The following is a 17,494-nucleotide window of genomic DNA, read 5'->3' on the forward strand; positions in this document are numbered from 1 at the left end:
AGTTTGTCGCTATTTGATGTTTTTAACGAGTTTAACGACAAAGACAACTCAGCCCTTTTCATTTTTAGAGAGTTTGAAAAGGGACGAAAAGGAAACTCAACCAGTTCTTTTTTCATAAAATAATATCTCAATTCCGAAAAAGCGTAAAATAATACAAGAGAGATATCTTTTCCAAACCGTTAACGAGCTGGAAAGGGCAAGCACTCGACAATCTTTTCATATTTAACGAGTCTAAAAAGAGCTTAAAGAGGACTCCATTTTGAGGAACGATTGGTGTCTAGGGTAGCAACTAGTTTCGATGATGTTGGAACTTCTCAAAACACGTTGATTTATGTGAAGAGACTGGGTAATAAGACCACTCATTGCAACTGTTCCTCAAAAAAAGGTAAAACAACCAAGTGAAAGCGTATGATCGCCCAAAGAGATGGTGGTGATGGAATGAAACAACCAAGGCTCATCTGATAGAAAAGGCCAATAGAATGGCAATCATAAGGGTTAAAAATGGAAATGAATTCATTTTTACACAAGCTTGAACCATAGGGAACTATGCTTGGATTCAGTTTCATGTTTACACAAGCTTGAAACGAAAAACTATGCTTGGATTTAGTTTCATTTTTACACAAGCTTAAAACGAAAAACTATGCTTGAGATTGGTTTACATGCCCCCAACATGATGAAAGGGAGAGTCCCCTGTAACTAGATGGAAGTCGCTGCGGTGACGCAGGATGGTTATCCAACACTTTTTTGGCTTCGTCCAGATAGGGACAAAGGTGAATGGGGTGATTCCCTTCACATAACCTACAAGAAAACTTAACTTTACACAAGACCAGGAACTATCCTCATGGGAGTTGTTCCATTTTTTTTAATGAGGTTGACACAATAAAAGAACTATCCTCATACTCCTTGTTTCATTTTTTAACGAGGTTGACACAAGACAAGGAACTATCCTTGTTGGCCTGTTTCATTTTTTAACGAGGTTGACACAGTAAAAGAAGTATCCTCATACCCTTGGTTTCATTTTTTAACGAGGTTGACACAGTAAAAGAACTATCCTCATAGACCCTTGTTTCATTTTTAACGAGGTTGACATAAGACAACGAACTATCCTTGGATTCAATCACAACTCATAAGAGGTCATGAAGGAGAGATCTGGTTCCAATGGCCCCAGTACATGATGTACAACATCACTGAATTGATCGTTAGTTGATGTAGGTATGGAATAGGTTGCCACATAATTAACCCGTGGTGGGGATGATACCATTGTTACAAAAGGACCATTTAAGGAAGATGGTTGACTAGGAGCCATATTTGGACCAGGAAATGAAAGCTAGTCAACGGTGACAATTTTGCCTTCATGCGGGAAACAAATCACTCGAAAGAGTGTTGAAACAATAGCTCCCATGTCATAAACATAGTCGCGCCCTAGAAGTAAATTGTAATCTAATGGGCCTTGGACTACCATCACGTTCAGATAAACAATTTTTACTCCCGAAGTAATAGGTAACTGAGGGAGGATCCCTAATGGTTGACTGGTTCCTCTATTAAAACCCAACAGATTATGTGTAACTGGCACAAGTGGCGGCGAATCGAATGCTTGCCAAACAATTGAGGAAAGGATACTCACTGATGCACCTTCATCTATAATAGTGCCTGATATCATATTACAAACTTGTACTATGATTCGGAAAGGAACATAAGAAGGAAGGTGGAATCCTACCAGTCGATTCCAATCAAAAGAAGTGACTAGACTACTTGGAGGGGGTACCGTAGAAACCCCTTGAGTTACGAAAGCGGGAGGATATTCCTCCTGTCTAGATGGAATAGGAGGACTGCCCTCAAGATTATTAGAATTTGAAGAAACAAAAAGAACTTGAGTGGTATCATATTCACTCTCTTCATGAAAGGTATGATTAGCTGAAGGTGAAATTGAGTCAACTGTTACCTTGACCTGTTGATTTGGGTCGGGTATAGACTCATAGGATTCACTTTCAGAGAGAGTGGGTTCGACCGATGATTGATTTTGGTCAGTCAATTCATCAACTAATGAAGGATTTAGGGAGAGTTTCATGTAACTAGATGGAAGTCGCTGCGGTGAAGCAGGACGGTTATCCAACACTCTTTTGGCTTCATTTATATAGGGAAAAAGGTGATTGGGGTGATTCCCTTCACATAACCTATAAGGAAACTTAACTTTACCCTTGTTTCCATGAACTTTACTACCACTAGTTGATGGTGTGTCAATAGCATGATCTCCAGAAGTTGATGACATAGGATGATGTGAACGGGAAGACCATTCTTCTAAGATCTAAGGAATATCAGGAGAATTTCAAAGAAGATGGTCTCCTACACAAAGTTTGCATGGATATCGAACTTTGTGAGGCTTGAAGGACGGTTTCTCATCAAATGTTGCATTCAAAGCAATGGTTGCTTGGTTGCCCCTTTGCTGAATTTGCTTCTTCTTCTTCTTCTTCCCTTTCTTCTTCTTCTTAGCCACCTGGTTACTAGTACCAATGCTTTCACCAGGTGAAGAGGAAGAAACAACCGAGGAAGAAGGCAAAGGGTTGACTTTAGGATCAACTGGAGGTTGATTTTGTCCAGTTGGAGGTGTACTCGATTGTAGAGAAATCATGACATTTTGAACTAAGGTTGAAAACAACCATACTGGAAAGCCAATGGTAAATCCCAGAAGGGACAATGTAGCCATATAAGGAGCACCAATATTTCCGAAAGGAGGAAAAGGACTAAGATTCCCATCAAAAGGAATTCCTTGATTGGTGGACTACGAATTTGTCACCATATGTTTCAACCTAAGATCAACTAAGGAGCAAGCGAGGAGGATGTTATCCGCTTTCAATTAATTTTATTTTAATCAAAGTAACATAACAAAACAAAAAAGGGATAATCTAGGCAAAAGGGTTTACCAAGCAACTGTGAACTGCAGAATACCTCCTAGTGAACCAAGAAGTACGGGCAGACAATCTCCCCGAATGCTGTGTTCGGTGTATCATAGTTGCAAGGCGGCCGAATTGGTTACTTAAGGATGGATAGCAACCTCGTGTTGTTCTCCCTTATATACCCGAAGGTACATAGAGGCCCAGTCTGTATAAGCGCTGTCTAATGAAAAACCGCACAGTGAGATCATTCCCATATACTTTACGTATTGTAACACCGCCCTATATACTCGAAGGTTTGTGGACGAGCTACGATATACTCACGTACGAGGAATGAGGTATCACACTCGGGATGTATTGTAGACAAGTTAGCGACAACTGCTTTGTTTTACGACGCCAGTACACGTCTCTAGCCTAGACCTCTAAATGTTTTTCGTTAGGTGACAATGCTCCATTAGGTAAATTCAGATAAATTTTAAGCTGATCTTCTTTAGAATTTGCCTTTCAAGGTTCACCACGTGATGTATGTTTGCAAATCCTAAAATGCAACTAACATGATAAGCATTCTTTCCATTGAATTTAACAATGAAATTCCTTAGCTAGTAGGGATAGAGCAATCAAGTCTTTGACAAAGAGCAAAGAGCACATCTAATGCAATTTCCTTAGCTATTCCTATCAAGCATTCAAAAAATTTAATATGCACAATGCAAGATGCATGTATTTCTTTTCAATTTCCCTTAATGTGAATGATTCAAAAAAGAAAACTAATGCACAAATGATCAGCAAGCTCTTTCATAAAAAATGACAATTTGCGACAATTTCTTTTCATGGAAAGAAAGACTCTACGACACTTTTGTTTTCAAAGAAATGAGGAATTACGACACTTTCAACGAAAAAACTAATCATATGCACACACAAACCAATTGATCTTTCATGAATGAATATTTGACAACAATTCAACTGTTGAAGGAAAAGACGACTTTACAACACTTTCTTTCGACAAAGATCAATCGACCAAAAACTAACTTTGACTATAGACTGATAATGACAAAGAAAACATTAAAGAAACATTAATCAATCCAATCAAAGTAGGGCTGGCTAAGGAGATGAAAAGACTATTTTAAGAGATAAGACATCATTGATATTTAGCAAGCAAGCAATCAGAAGAATTTTAGCAAAACTCAATCCAAAGGTGGAAATTTAACCTAAGGTTGATTGGTGCAGGTCAAAGAGGGGCTAACTGCGCTACAAAGCACCATCTCTCACTAAAACCTGCGCTAATTTCAATGATTTCAAGATTGATCAGCATAGGTCAAAGAGGGCTTATCTTCACTGATTAGCGCAGGACAAAGAGGGACAAACCGCGCTGATTAAAATATTCCAATTTTAATCAGCGTAGGTCAAAGAAAGCTTAACTGTGTTGTAGCGCACTGTCTCTAAGGCTAGCTGTAGCTGATTCCTGTGAGGCCACTCAAGAGTCATCTAACCTCAATTTTTTACCAAAATTCAATGCAAAAGGCTGAATTACAACAAGTAAAGTATGTCAATGTGTCTAAGGAGGTGGATAAGCTATTAGGAAAGGTGATTTCTCCCCAGCGGAGTCGCCAATTTGTTTCGGGAATATTTAGTGTTCTTGGACAAATGCCTAACCCTCTAGACTTAGTAGCAGGTCTAGAAACAACAGAAAAAGTAATCTCAACCTTTTCTATAATCAACAGATAAAACAAGAGAGAAGAGAAACCTACTTGTAGTTTTCGCTAGCTCCTTGTCTCCATTGACCGATCTTGCTGCTCCTTTCTGTACTTAAGCCGCTTGGAAAGTTCCTGTACAAACACAGAAACAAAAACCCATCAAGGCAAATGATAATGATCTATTGCTTATAAATAACATGGAATAGAGAACATGATATACATATGAAAGCATTAGCATATAACACAAGCATAAGGAAAAAGTCTTGAAAACTTTATTGATAAGAGGAAATATTACAACCCATATGTGCTCAATCTGGTGACACTCTTCCAATTCAATCCTTCTTCACCTCATGACAAGCAAGACACTCCAACACTATTACTATAATTGCACTCAATTCTAATCTCATATCACCAGCATCTCCTTACAACTCAATATTTTTCATCCCCTGATCTCTTAGATGAGTGATCTTTATATAGGTGAGTGAAGGAGGTTATGCCATCAATGGTGATAATGAATTCCTTTCTAAATTTAGAAATCAGTTCCATGGAAGAAGGGATAGGGGATTGATGTTTCCTAATTACCTTCCTCATCCAAATGTGAACTAAAAAAAGTAGGTGGCATTGAGAAACTTCTAGAGGCTTCCAATTGATAAGGAATCTTCAAACCCTCACGGAAATTTGCTCAAATTCACCCAGCGCAGGCCAAAGAGGGACCAAGTTCGCTGCAATGCACACTGATAGTGTATTGGATGCATTGCAATGCACCCTTGTAGTGTATCTACCTGCGTTTATCAACCCTGGTAGTGTACTGGGCTGCACTACAGTGCACCTTGTTAGTGTACTGGGTTGCATTACAGCACACCCTAATGAAGGCCTACCTACGCTGATCTTCTTAGAGGATGTTTTTGGATGTTTTCAGTGATGGAACTTCTTGGGAAGTGAGGCATTATGATGTTTAACTTCTTTTAGGGCATGTAACAACTGCATTAGGGGTTGATGGCCCTAATAGTATCGATCTGCAAGTTGGGGTTGATGCGCTCAAATGGATTTGTAACAAAGATCAAAGGCATGCAGTTAGGGGGAGAAATATTCATAGGGGGAGTATGTGTGTTTCCATCAATGAAAATGGGAAATATTGTTGAATGGTGTTACATTGATGCTAACGTCAGTTGTTGAATGCTCTTAATATTTTTCTAGTTTGCATTGATTAGAAGATCTAAATAACAAGAGGCCCTGGGAAGCCTGAGACGCCCCACACTTGTAGAGGAAAATGTGTTCAAAATTGGCAGTTGAGGGAGAAATTACCTTCATAGAGAAGCCAAACAAAACCTAAGGATACCCCTCTCGCACTTGAAAAATATACAATTTTCACATGGAAAAATATTATTTTTATTACTAGTCCAAGTCAATTTGAAAAGTACAAGTCAACCTAGAGAGAGAAATTAAACCTCCAAGATCACATATAAATTTATCTTCATTGTCTTCACTTGGAGGCATCACATCGCACATGAAATCATATTCTATTGGTGCACACAATTATGAAATTTTAGGACCGATTTCACATGTGCGAGGGAGAGAGAGGAGACTTCTGTTGATTGCGTTGACTCTTTGATTTTCAACCTTCTTTGACTAGAGTTGATTTTGACTTGCTTTGAAAGATTTCTGATATATTCTTGGCAGCCACATTGGCTAGGATGTTGACAAAATTCTTATAGGTGCTTTGACCATTTTTTATTTTAGATATGAGCAGGGTTTGACCGTAAGTCGACTTTGTGAGTTGATTGAATCTAAGGACATATTTCTGGATTGTTTTTATTGAGTTTGACTAATCAAGGAAGGTCAAGTTTATTATTGCTTTGGTCAAAATTTTATGAGAAAAATTACTTGTTGACTTTGACTAGTTAGGGATTTTGTCTTTGACCTAAATATTTGTGTCTCATTGATCTTTGCTATCTTCTATTATGCATACTATTTATAGTTATATCCACAATTTCTTACTATTAGTGGGTGATTGAAAATAATTTGGAAAAGTGTTTTCTAATGAAAGAAGAAATTGTTTAAGTGATTATTACAACATAAAACATTGTCAAAAATTAATATGGTATCAGAGTTGAGGTGAAGACAAGCCCAAGGAGACCAGATAAGTCACCCATTTGAAGAGATACTATTTGTTGTTGGAAGATCATTTGACTTGTCCAAGATGTCTACCTCATATTTCAAGATTGAGGAGAAGTTAAATGACTCCAACTTTTCTCCATGGTGGGCTAGGTTAGATCTGACTTTGGAAGAAAATGATGATATGGAATATGTTGAAGGAAAGGTACCCGAGCCTCCATAAAATGCAACTGCTACTTCCAAGTCCAAGTATAAGAAAAGTGAGATCAAAGATAATAAAATCATTATTTATTCTTTGAGAGATCATTTGATCACTTATGTTTCAAAATTAAATAAGTCCAAGGAAATGTATGATAAGATGATTGGGATGTATGAAGTCAACAACTTGATCCAAATTCTTTCTTTGAAGAATCAAATCAAGGACATCAATATGAAAAAGGGTGAGACATTCAAGTATTTTTCATGAGGATATCTCAAATCAAGGATCAAATTTTGTAGGTAGGTGAAATTATATCTGACAGAGAGATGGTGCTTAATACACTTGGAGACCTCCCTATGAATTGGGAGACATTTATGACAACCATTAGCAACAATGACAAGTTTCCCACTTTTGATGAGCTTTTAGGAAATCACATTCAAGAGGAGACCGAGATGATCTCTAAAGGAAGAATTCAAAAGCATGAAGGAGGAGAACCTATTGCATTTGTTGCTCAAGCCAAGAAGAAGAAAGAGAAAGGAAGGACCTCAAATTGGAAGTCAAGAAATCAAGGTCAAGGATTCAAGAACAAAAATCAAGGATTCAAAAACAACAATAAAGGATTCAAGAAGGATATGTCCAACATCTAATACTACAATTGTCACAAGCACATTAGTATGCTCGAGATTTTCTAGAAGAAATAAGTGCTCCAATTAACAATCGAAGAATGAAGAGAGGAGGACCCCTGACCCAAGAAGAGACTCGTCATCCTCCCAAGAGATCAAGGAATTCAAGGTATGAAAATAATGAAACAAAAGCTCAATCTAAATACTTTCTTTTTTATGCTCTTTCTAGTTCCTCTCCTACAAATTATTTTGATAGTTGGTTGGTAGATAGTGGGGCGTCTAGACATTTCATTAGTCATAGAGAATTCCTCCCAAATTTGATTGAAAGGGAGTCTGATTTGAAGATAATACTTGGATATAATTCTACAATTCTTCATATCTTGTGAAAGGGTTTAGATCTGTTTCTTTTCATTTGAATTATGGTCAAACTATACATCTACATGATGTATTATATGTGCTGGGATTGAAGAAGAACCTTGTCCCAATTTATGCCATGGAAGACAAGGGGATAAATCTTGCATTCATTAATGGGAACATCCTTAATTGGCCAAGGAGAACTAGTATGAGAGATGCCTTCATGCTTGGGACCATAAATGAAGGCCTGTAATAAGTTTGTGGGAGCCCTATGTGAACCTTGGTTCATGATGATTCAACTCAATGTGAGTTCTGGAACTGAAGATTCACACATCTTCACTATAAATCCTTTCCTAATGTAAGAAAGATGGTTTCTAGAATCCTTGAGATTCAAGTAAATCATGATGGATTTTGTCAAGGATGTGAAAGTGAAAAACATGTGAATGGATCATTCCCTTCTAGTAGAAGTGAGACTAGTGGAATATTTCAACTTATACATTCTAATCTATGTGGACCCATGTTGGTGACCGCTCTTGGTGACTACTTGTAATATATAATATTTGTAGATGAATTCTCTCACGAGACATGGATTTTATTTTAAATAATTAGGAGCAAGCATTTGACATGTTCAAGGAATTCAAGGCACTTGTGGAAAACAAATCGGAAAAAAAGATCATAATTTTGAGGACTGACAATGGAGGAGAATTCACTTCAAATGAATTCATTAAATTTTGCAAGGAAGATGGATTTAAGAAGGAGACCATAATACCTTATAACCCTGAACAAAATTTTGTAGCCGAAAGGAAGAACAAGAATATCATGGTAGTTTCCAGATCTATGTTGCATGATAAAAATCTGCCAAAGTTTATATGGGGAGAATATTCTAACAATGTTATCTATGTTCAAAATAGAACTCCTCACCGAGTCTTAGGTGACATGACTACTGAAGAATTCTTCACAGGTATGAATCCTGAAGTTGGAAACTTGAGGATCTTTGGCTGCCCCATTTACTTTCATGTGCCGAAGGAGAAGAGGACCAAGCTGGAAGTTTCATGAAATAAAGGTACTTTTGTTGGTTATTGTGAAAATTATAAATCTTATAGAATATATGTACTTGGTCAAAGGAATATAAATTTTAGCAGGGATGTGACATTTGATGAAGATGTTTCTCTTAGGAAAGTATGGGACATTCGCCCCCCCTTCCAATGTTGAGAGAAAGGATGATTCCATGGATGTACAAGAAGAGTCACCTGTGCCTGAGCCTAAACCTAAATTTTCTAATGATTCCATGGCACCCATGGATACCTTGGATCCCCTTCCATGTGATCCCCCCTCTACTAGAAAGAGACATTTATGGATCTGTGACACCTTACAAGATGATGAGAGACATGCTGTCGCAAGAGGAACATTCATGGAAAGAAAGAAGCCATGTCGATACCAGGGATACGTTGTGGCTATAAGCAACATTATATAGATTGAATCATGCTCATTTGAAGAAGTGGTAAAAGAAAAAATGTGGAAGGATGCTATGGCTAAATAATATGAGTCCATAATGAAGAATGATATGTGGGAAGTGGTTTTGAGACCTAAAGGGAAGTCTGTTGTGACTTCCAAATGGATATATAAAATTAAGCATGGTACGAATGGAAGTATCAAGAAGCAAGATTTGTTGCTAGAGGATTTTCCTAGAAAGAGGGGAGGACTATGATGAGATTTTTTCACTTGTTTCCCAATATAATACCATATGACCTATCATTTCTCTTACTGCTAGTCAAGGGTGGACCCTTCACTAGATGGATGTGAATAATGCATTTCTACATGGAATTCTCAAGGAAGAGGTATACTTGGAGAAACCATAGGGGTTTGAGGAGCGTGATAGGAAGACTCATGTTTGTAGGATCAAAAAGTCTCTTTATGGATTGAAGCAATCCCCTAGGGTTTGGTATGCCCACATTGACAACGATCTAATGAAGATTGGATTTACTACAAGCAATGATGATTTGAATCTATACTTCAAATTCATAGGTATGCCTTTGATTATGGTATTATTTGTTGATGATTTATTCTTTATAGGTGGAGAGCCTCTTATTCTCCAGTGTAAGAGGGAGATGGCCTAAGAGTTTGAGATGAAAGACCTTGGTTTTATGCATTACTTACTAGGTCTAGAGGTGTGGCAGAGACATGGTGAGATTTTCCTTTCTCAAGGGAAATATGTTATCAAGCTACTGGAAAGATTTGGGATGGTGGAGTGCAAGTCTATGGACACTCCGATGGAAATAAAATTCAAGAAGATATGTGTGAAGATATTGGTCCTGATTTCAAAAATCCTTCTAAATATCGTTCATTGATTGGGGCACTAATGTTCTTAGTGAACATTAGACCAGACATATGTTTTGTTGTCAACACCTTGAGTCAATTTATGGTGGATGCCTTACATGCACACTGGTTTTATACTAAGAATGTGCGGAGATACCTTCGTGGGATTATCAATAATGGATTGAGATACATTGTGAGAGACTTGAGAGTTCATGGATGCATTGATGTTGATTGGGATGGATCTGTTGTTAAGAGGAAGAGCACATTTGGGTTTTATTTTAGCTTGGCATTTGCCATGATATCTTGGATAAGTAGGAAGAAAAATTTTGTTTCCCTTAGTATGGTTAAGGATGAGTATAATACTGATAGCATGGTTAGTTATGAGGTAGTGTGGTTGGAAAGATCTTTGGAGAATTATTTAAGCAAGTAATGGATATGGCTGTGACATACTGCGACAATAATGGGGTTCGACTCTCATAGAATCCCATGTTCCACGACAAGTTCAAGCACATTGAGATCATATATCACTATATTTGGGATATAGTGTAGAGAGGATCTATATGGCTCCATCACATCTCGACTGATGAGCAGATAAATGACATTTTTACCAAGAATTTGTCGAAATGGAAGTTGTTGGTCTTCAAAGGGAAGCTTGGATTGGTAGAGGTGACCCTTCTGGGAAGGGATCAAAGTTGATCACGAACACTAAGCTCTGGGAGCTCCTGGGGTCATGCGGTACTCCTTTAGAGATATAGAGTTGAAAGATCCTTATCTTTTGATAAATTTGGTCTCCCCTAGTTAAGTCTAGGACTTGACATAGTACATACCCCATCATGCATCCTACCCATAAGACAGGCTTGTTGGGATTGCCACTCATCTAGCCAATGAGTGAGGAGACTTAGGTTGGAATATATTTACCCATGGTGGACGTGTCTAGTAAATTAATTTCCCTAAGTTTAGAATGCATGGTGTTCAACCACTTGATCATTAAGGATCAAGATGGGTGACATAGGGTTGGAATATCCTTTTCATTTTGATAAGTCTATCTCCCCTATTGTCAAAGATATAGGGTTCGAAGATATTTACCCTAGTGGTAAATTGAATCTCACTTATTATCTAGATGGATTGTCGATTGCCTGGTTGAACATGGGGTTGGAAGATCTTTGCCACATATGGAAAATCAAATCTCCCATATTATCCTTGATATAGGGTTCAAATATATTTACCCTAGTGGTAAATTGATCTCCCTGATGACGATTCTTCTTCTTTAGATTGAGACATTATTGTTCTGAGATGAGCATAACTGAGATGAAACATATGATGCAGTAGGAAATTCCTCCCTAGTTGAGAGGGAGTGTTGAAAATTTGCAGCTGACGGAGAAATCCCCTCCTTGGAGAAGCCTAAAAAACCCTAAGGATAACCCTCTTGAACTTGGAACAAATCAAATTTTCACATGGAAAAATATTATTTTTATTACTAGTCCAAGTCAACTTGAAAGGTACAAGTTGGCCTAGAGAGAGTAATTGATTTCAGGAAAAATATTGGGGGGGGGGGGGGTGAATTAGTATTTTAAAACTTGCTTGACCTTCTGATTTTCTATTCATATTTCAGTACACGACTTTAATGAAATAAACCTGCATATGTACGATAATGTTATGCGGACAACCAACGTATATTCAATTAACTATCTTTTCAATTAACTCTTCATCATTTTAACTTGAACCAATGTATTAGTCCTTCATTAGGTATTAATTAAACAGTAAAAAAGTGCAGTAAGAATAAAATAAAGCATCACACATAGTCAACACATATGAACACCAAGATTTTTAGGTGGAAACCCAATGTGGGAAAAAAACATAGTTGTTGTCATCTTTATCTTCTTAAGAAAAAAATTAATTACAATATTGTATTGCCGTAGAATTATACCAACACGTAGGCACCCACCTGCAAAAGGCTACAACCTTCTCTCATTCTTTAGCACCTACTAGAAGGGAGCTACAACACCCTTAACTTCAATTCCATGTGGATCACTTTTTAGAATGTTTTAGATTGGAACCACTTGATCAACCTATAAGCCACCTTTCATCAAATTTTCATAATGGAGCCATTACCATCATCAAATCACTAAATCGAATAAAACAAATCAATCACTGAATCTTATTGCAACCAATCAGTGTAAACTAGAATAGATCATGTGAATGTACTGTCAATCATTAATCCATACATTATTACTGGAACCAAATGATGCCACTACAAAACCTAATCAATAATATTCAAAAATATATGCATTATTGTTCTTAATCATATCCGTGTATATACACGCTTTCAATGAAGCATACCTGCGTACAAATCTCAAAAACATTGAACCCTCAAACTGAATCACTGCATTGGTGAAATCAATTACAAACACATATATCCTTCATCAAATATTTCTGAGCTACTTACAGATCATTCATACCAGTTCAATATTTCATTCACAAACCATTCAACTTCATCAACACTATCACATACAGATTATTATGAAGAAGACATTATCAACAAACATCAATAATCACATCAAGACTAATTAGACATCATTAACTGTACATACTTCAAAAACCCTAGCATATGTGTGCAACCCTTACAAAATACATTCACGTGTGTACATGCATTTCATGAAGCATATCCATGTACAGATCTGTTCATCCTGTAGAATCGATACACGATTATACAAAGGCAGACCCATGTATGTACGCGCATTTTTTGAGACAAACTTACGTATAGATATGTAGTTATTGAATCATTCCTTCATTGCACAACACAAATTTCCCAAATCTCGACAAACCTAGTAAGAAACATACGTTAGAACATTGTTATCACAAATCAAACCATAAGAAAATCATGTAGTCATTTTAGATCTACAAGATATGATCCCACATCACATTCCTTGTGCAACCTTATTTCAGATTAAACAATTCATCAATAGCGCATTACTTGCACACCAAACACTTTTCTATTCATCTTCTTATATAGTTTAGGCTTATCCAATACCACAGGTCAAATCCTTAGTAATGTTGATTGTATTATTAGACGGGAACAAATATCTAATGCCGCTCTCATTACTATGGGCCAATACCATAGTAAAGATCCCTAGTATTTACGATACCATGGTGTGGAAACTGTACGCGCTTTTTCTGCTCCATACCTCCATATGTACACATCTTTTCTTCACAAAACCTGCGTGTATTTATCAAAACACCACCTTCATAATTATTCTATCTTTGGATTGCTATGCCTTTGTCCAAACTCTATGTCACATGTGTACTAGCCTATAAAAACATCCCGTTAGCATCATGTTGACGAACTTCATCAAGTAGGTTTCCATCAAGGACAACAAATTTGTCATAATGCCAACAGTATCCCCCTTTGGAATTGATGGAAACCATTGTGGTGCTTGGTCACCAATCATTTGTAAATACCTATAGATATACCAAGATGCTCTCCAAGGAAGCTTTCTCTAAACACCAAGCTACTCTCCCCCTTTGGCATCAAGGGAAAAGGGTTGAATAATGCTAAATGAATAACGATATATCATGGAATTAAGTGTTGATGAATTCTAATAATTGAATGCAGACCATGCTCCCCCTTAGCACATGCCATATTTTATTAAGCTATACAAAGAAGTAACCAGACATGACCTTTCCTATCACCAACAATGGATATTGACCAAACTCCCAACGTAGTGGGGTTACATATTTGACTCATCACTACATCAAATCCCCAACATGGGATGACATACATAATTGACTTGACCCCAATAGTCCCTTCATGACCGAATATTATAATTATTACAACATAGGTCTTTACATGACCTTTACATCAAAAGACATATATGACATTTATAACCAAGACCAAATACCTCAATAATGAGGTAGCAATACTAGGATAGTCTTTAGTATTATATACCATATAGGATCTGTACTATAAGCATTGGACACCAACACCATGAAACTCATCAAAAAGTGAGTCAAGAACATGTTCTTCTTCAACAACATAATCAAGAAATCATAATGCCAATAATGTACTATAAGAAGCAAGGAAATATGCTCCCCCTGAACCTGTGCCAATTGTTCTCTGTAAGATCTTCTTATAGCAACTTATTAATCAGTAAGGACATCAAAGAAACTTCATCAATCAGTAAATTCATGTCATATTGTAGCAACTCATAAACCATTATAAGACAATACTATTTCTAAGTAGTATCCACTAATTGTAACCAACAAAATCAAAATAAGAAAGCCAAATAATAACTATCTAGAGCATATCAGAGCCTTTCCCTGATCTGTCCTATTGTTTCTTCATCTTCGGTAAACATATGCGACTATCTGTGTCAGAAATCACGTGTATATGCGACTATCCTTCATAAAATTTGCGTACAAACAGTAAACTACAATAAATTTTACTTTCAGCTCCCCGTGAACTTGAAGGATTGGTCAGAATGATTAACAAAGTGATGAAGTAGAGACTAATCCTAAATTATGTCTGAGATATTCAAAGGAATCACGTGGAAGAGGCTTTGTAAATATATCTGCAACTTGTTATTTGCTTTTGTAAGTTAGATAAATCTACTTACAAGAGAAAAGGTTATTATCTAAAGTACAATTCTAAGCGCAGAAGGATCATATTCAGGAAAAGAGAAAAACCTTCTAAGAAAGTTACTTTCTTTATCTTTGGAAAAGAAGGACATTTTGCTAATAATTGCAAAGAGAAGAAGAACAAAAAATAGGTAAATATCATGGATATATTCTCCAATATCCACAATCCCCAAGATTGGGATCTCATATCCCATTCAGATGGAGAATACTTTGAAATATCTAGCAGCTCGGCTTCTTCAGATGATGATTTACCTGAGGTCAGGAAGATAAGTTTAAATTCTGACTCTTCTGATTTTGATGAACCATTCATTCCTGATATTAAGATGCTTCATTTCAGTTCTTCAGATACATTGCAGGCACAAATAGAAAAGGTAAAAACTCAGCTGTCACAGCTGGATCCCACTCAGCTGATAGTGAAAAGAAGATTGACAGAAAAACTTGAAGGCTTAGAAAAACAATTGCCTTCAACCGGAAATAAAGTTGTTTTTAAGAATGAAGAATTTATCCATAAGGAGTTTGATTCAATGTTCCAGCCTATGAAGATCAAAGAAGATATCTATGATTTAGGTATGGAAGAAATCAATACTCTCAAAAAAGATATTGCAAAAATAGAATCATCAATACAACATACCAGAAATGAAATGATTCAGTTATCTTCCAGATTGCAATATTTACTTGCTGAATATGATGATTACAATTCTAAATTGGCAAACCTATTGCTGAAAGAAGTTTCAGAGGAAGAAATGCCTATGAAATCAAAGGATGTTGATTTGGTAAATATTTTAGGCATTGATGATAGAGTAGTTATTCCTATAAAAATTAAGTTGCCAAAAATAAAGGAATACACTCTTGATTCTCAGATAGACTCAGGCGCCATGAGCAATTGTTGTAAGTATGGAGCTATTCCTGCATATTATTGGCAGCCCACAAAGATTGCTTTTAGAGCTGTTAATAAAGAGCTAATGGAAATAAATCATGTAGCTCCTGATTTTCCGATATATTTAGGTGATTTTCCTGCATATGTCACCTTGTACAGTTATGATACAGGTTCTGATATTTTATTGGGCCAAGATTTTCTAAAAATATTTCTCCCAGTAACATTTGCAAAAGATTCTGTTATCGTGAATACCTATGAAGGTCCAACTACAATCCCAGCTAAAAGTGATTATAAAGTTAATGTTCAACCCAATGAAGAAGATCATCTCCAAAATAGTCTGCAAGATCTTTCAAAAATCCAAAAGATAATTAAGAATGCAGATCTACATGGTCAGAAAATCCTCCAAGGTATTTCTGAAAAACTTAGAGATGATTGTACAGTTAATAGACTAGATGCATTTTGGACCAGAGAGAAATATTTCGTAGCCTTGCCTTATAAAGAAGGATATTTTCCTTGTCCCCAAAAAGCAAGTGCTAATTATATGAGTCCTAAGGAGCAAGAATTGTGCAAGCAGGAAATTACTCAACTTTTAGCACAGAAGCTTATTGAACCATGCAAAAGTCCGTGGGCATGTCCAACATTTTATGTCAACAAGCACAATGAGCAGAAAAGAGGGAAAAAGAGGCTAGTTATCAACTACAAAGCTTTAAATGAAGCACTCATGCCAATAAGGTATCCCCTTCCAAACAAAGAACTCTTACTTGCTAAAATATCAAATGCAAATGTATTTAGTAAGTTTGATCTTAAGAGTGGATTTTGGAAAATTGGCATTCTCCAAGAAGATACATATAAAACAGCCTTTACAGTCCCACATGGTCAATATCAGTGGACAGTTATGCCATTTGGATTAAAAAATTCCCCATCAGAGTTTCAGAAGCGCATGGAAGATATTTTCGGGTAGGAAGAGTATATAATTGTATATATTGATGACCTTCTTGTGTATAGTAGAGATGTAAATACTCATAAGATTCATTTAGTAGAGATGTAAATACTCATAAGATTCATTTATAAAAGTTCTATAATCTGGTGTATAAGCATGGATTGGTCCTCTCAGACACAGAAGAAAAATTTTAGATTGGAAAAGTCAAAATTGATTACTTAGGTTTACACATTGAGCAAGGACATATTCAGCTTTTGCCTCATGTCCTCTTGAATCTTCTCAAATTTCCAGACATCATTCCAGATATCAAGACACTGCAAAGATTCTTAGGTTGCTTAAACTATATCAGACAGTTTTATGAAAAGCAATCTGATGATACCAAGATATTACAACAAAGACTCAAAAAACGAAAGGTTGAATGGAGTCAGCAAATGACAGTTGTAGTGAAAAATATCAAGAATAAAATCCAGGAATTGCCAAATTTAAAACTTCCAGACACTAATCTGCCTTTTATTCTTGAAACAGATGCTTCAGATCATACTTGGGCAGCAGCCTTATTGCAAAAACATGGCAGGAAAGAATTAGTGTGTGCATATGCTTCAGGATCCTTTGATGATACTGAAATCAAATATTCCTCTTCTCACAGAGAGATTCTAGCAGTAAAGAAAGGAATTAAAAGGTTTCATTTGTTTTTGAAAAGCGTCAAATTTATTGTAAGAACAGATCTTAAGCATATGAAAGGCATACTATCTAACAAAAGATTGCTTGAGCAAGGAAACATAAGGGTGTTGAGATGGGCACTCTGGTTAGAAGGATTTGATTTTGACATTGTTTACAAGTCTAGAGCAGAAAA

Source organism: Pinus tabuliformis, chromosome 9, assembly GCF_031772625.1.
Source record: "Pinus tabuliformis cultivar Carrire ecotype Pingquan chromosome 9, CPIR1, whole genome shotgun sequence".
Classification (NCBI taxonomy): Eukaryota; Viridiplantae; Streptophyta; class Pinopsida; order Pinales; family Pinaceae; genus Pinus; species Pinus tabuliformis.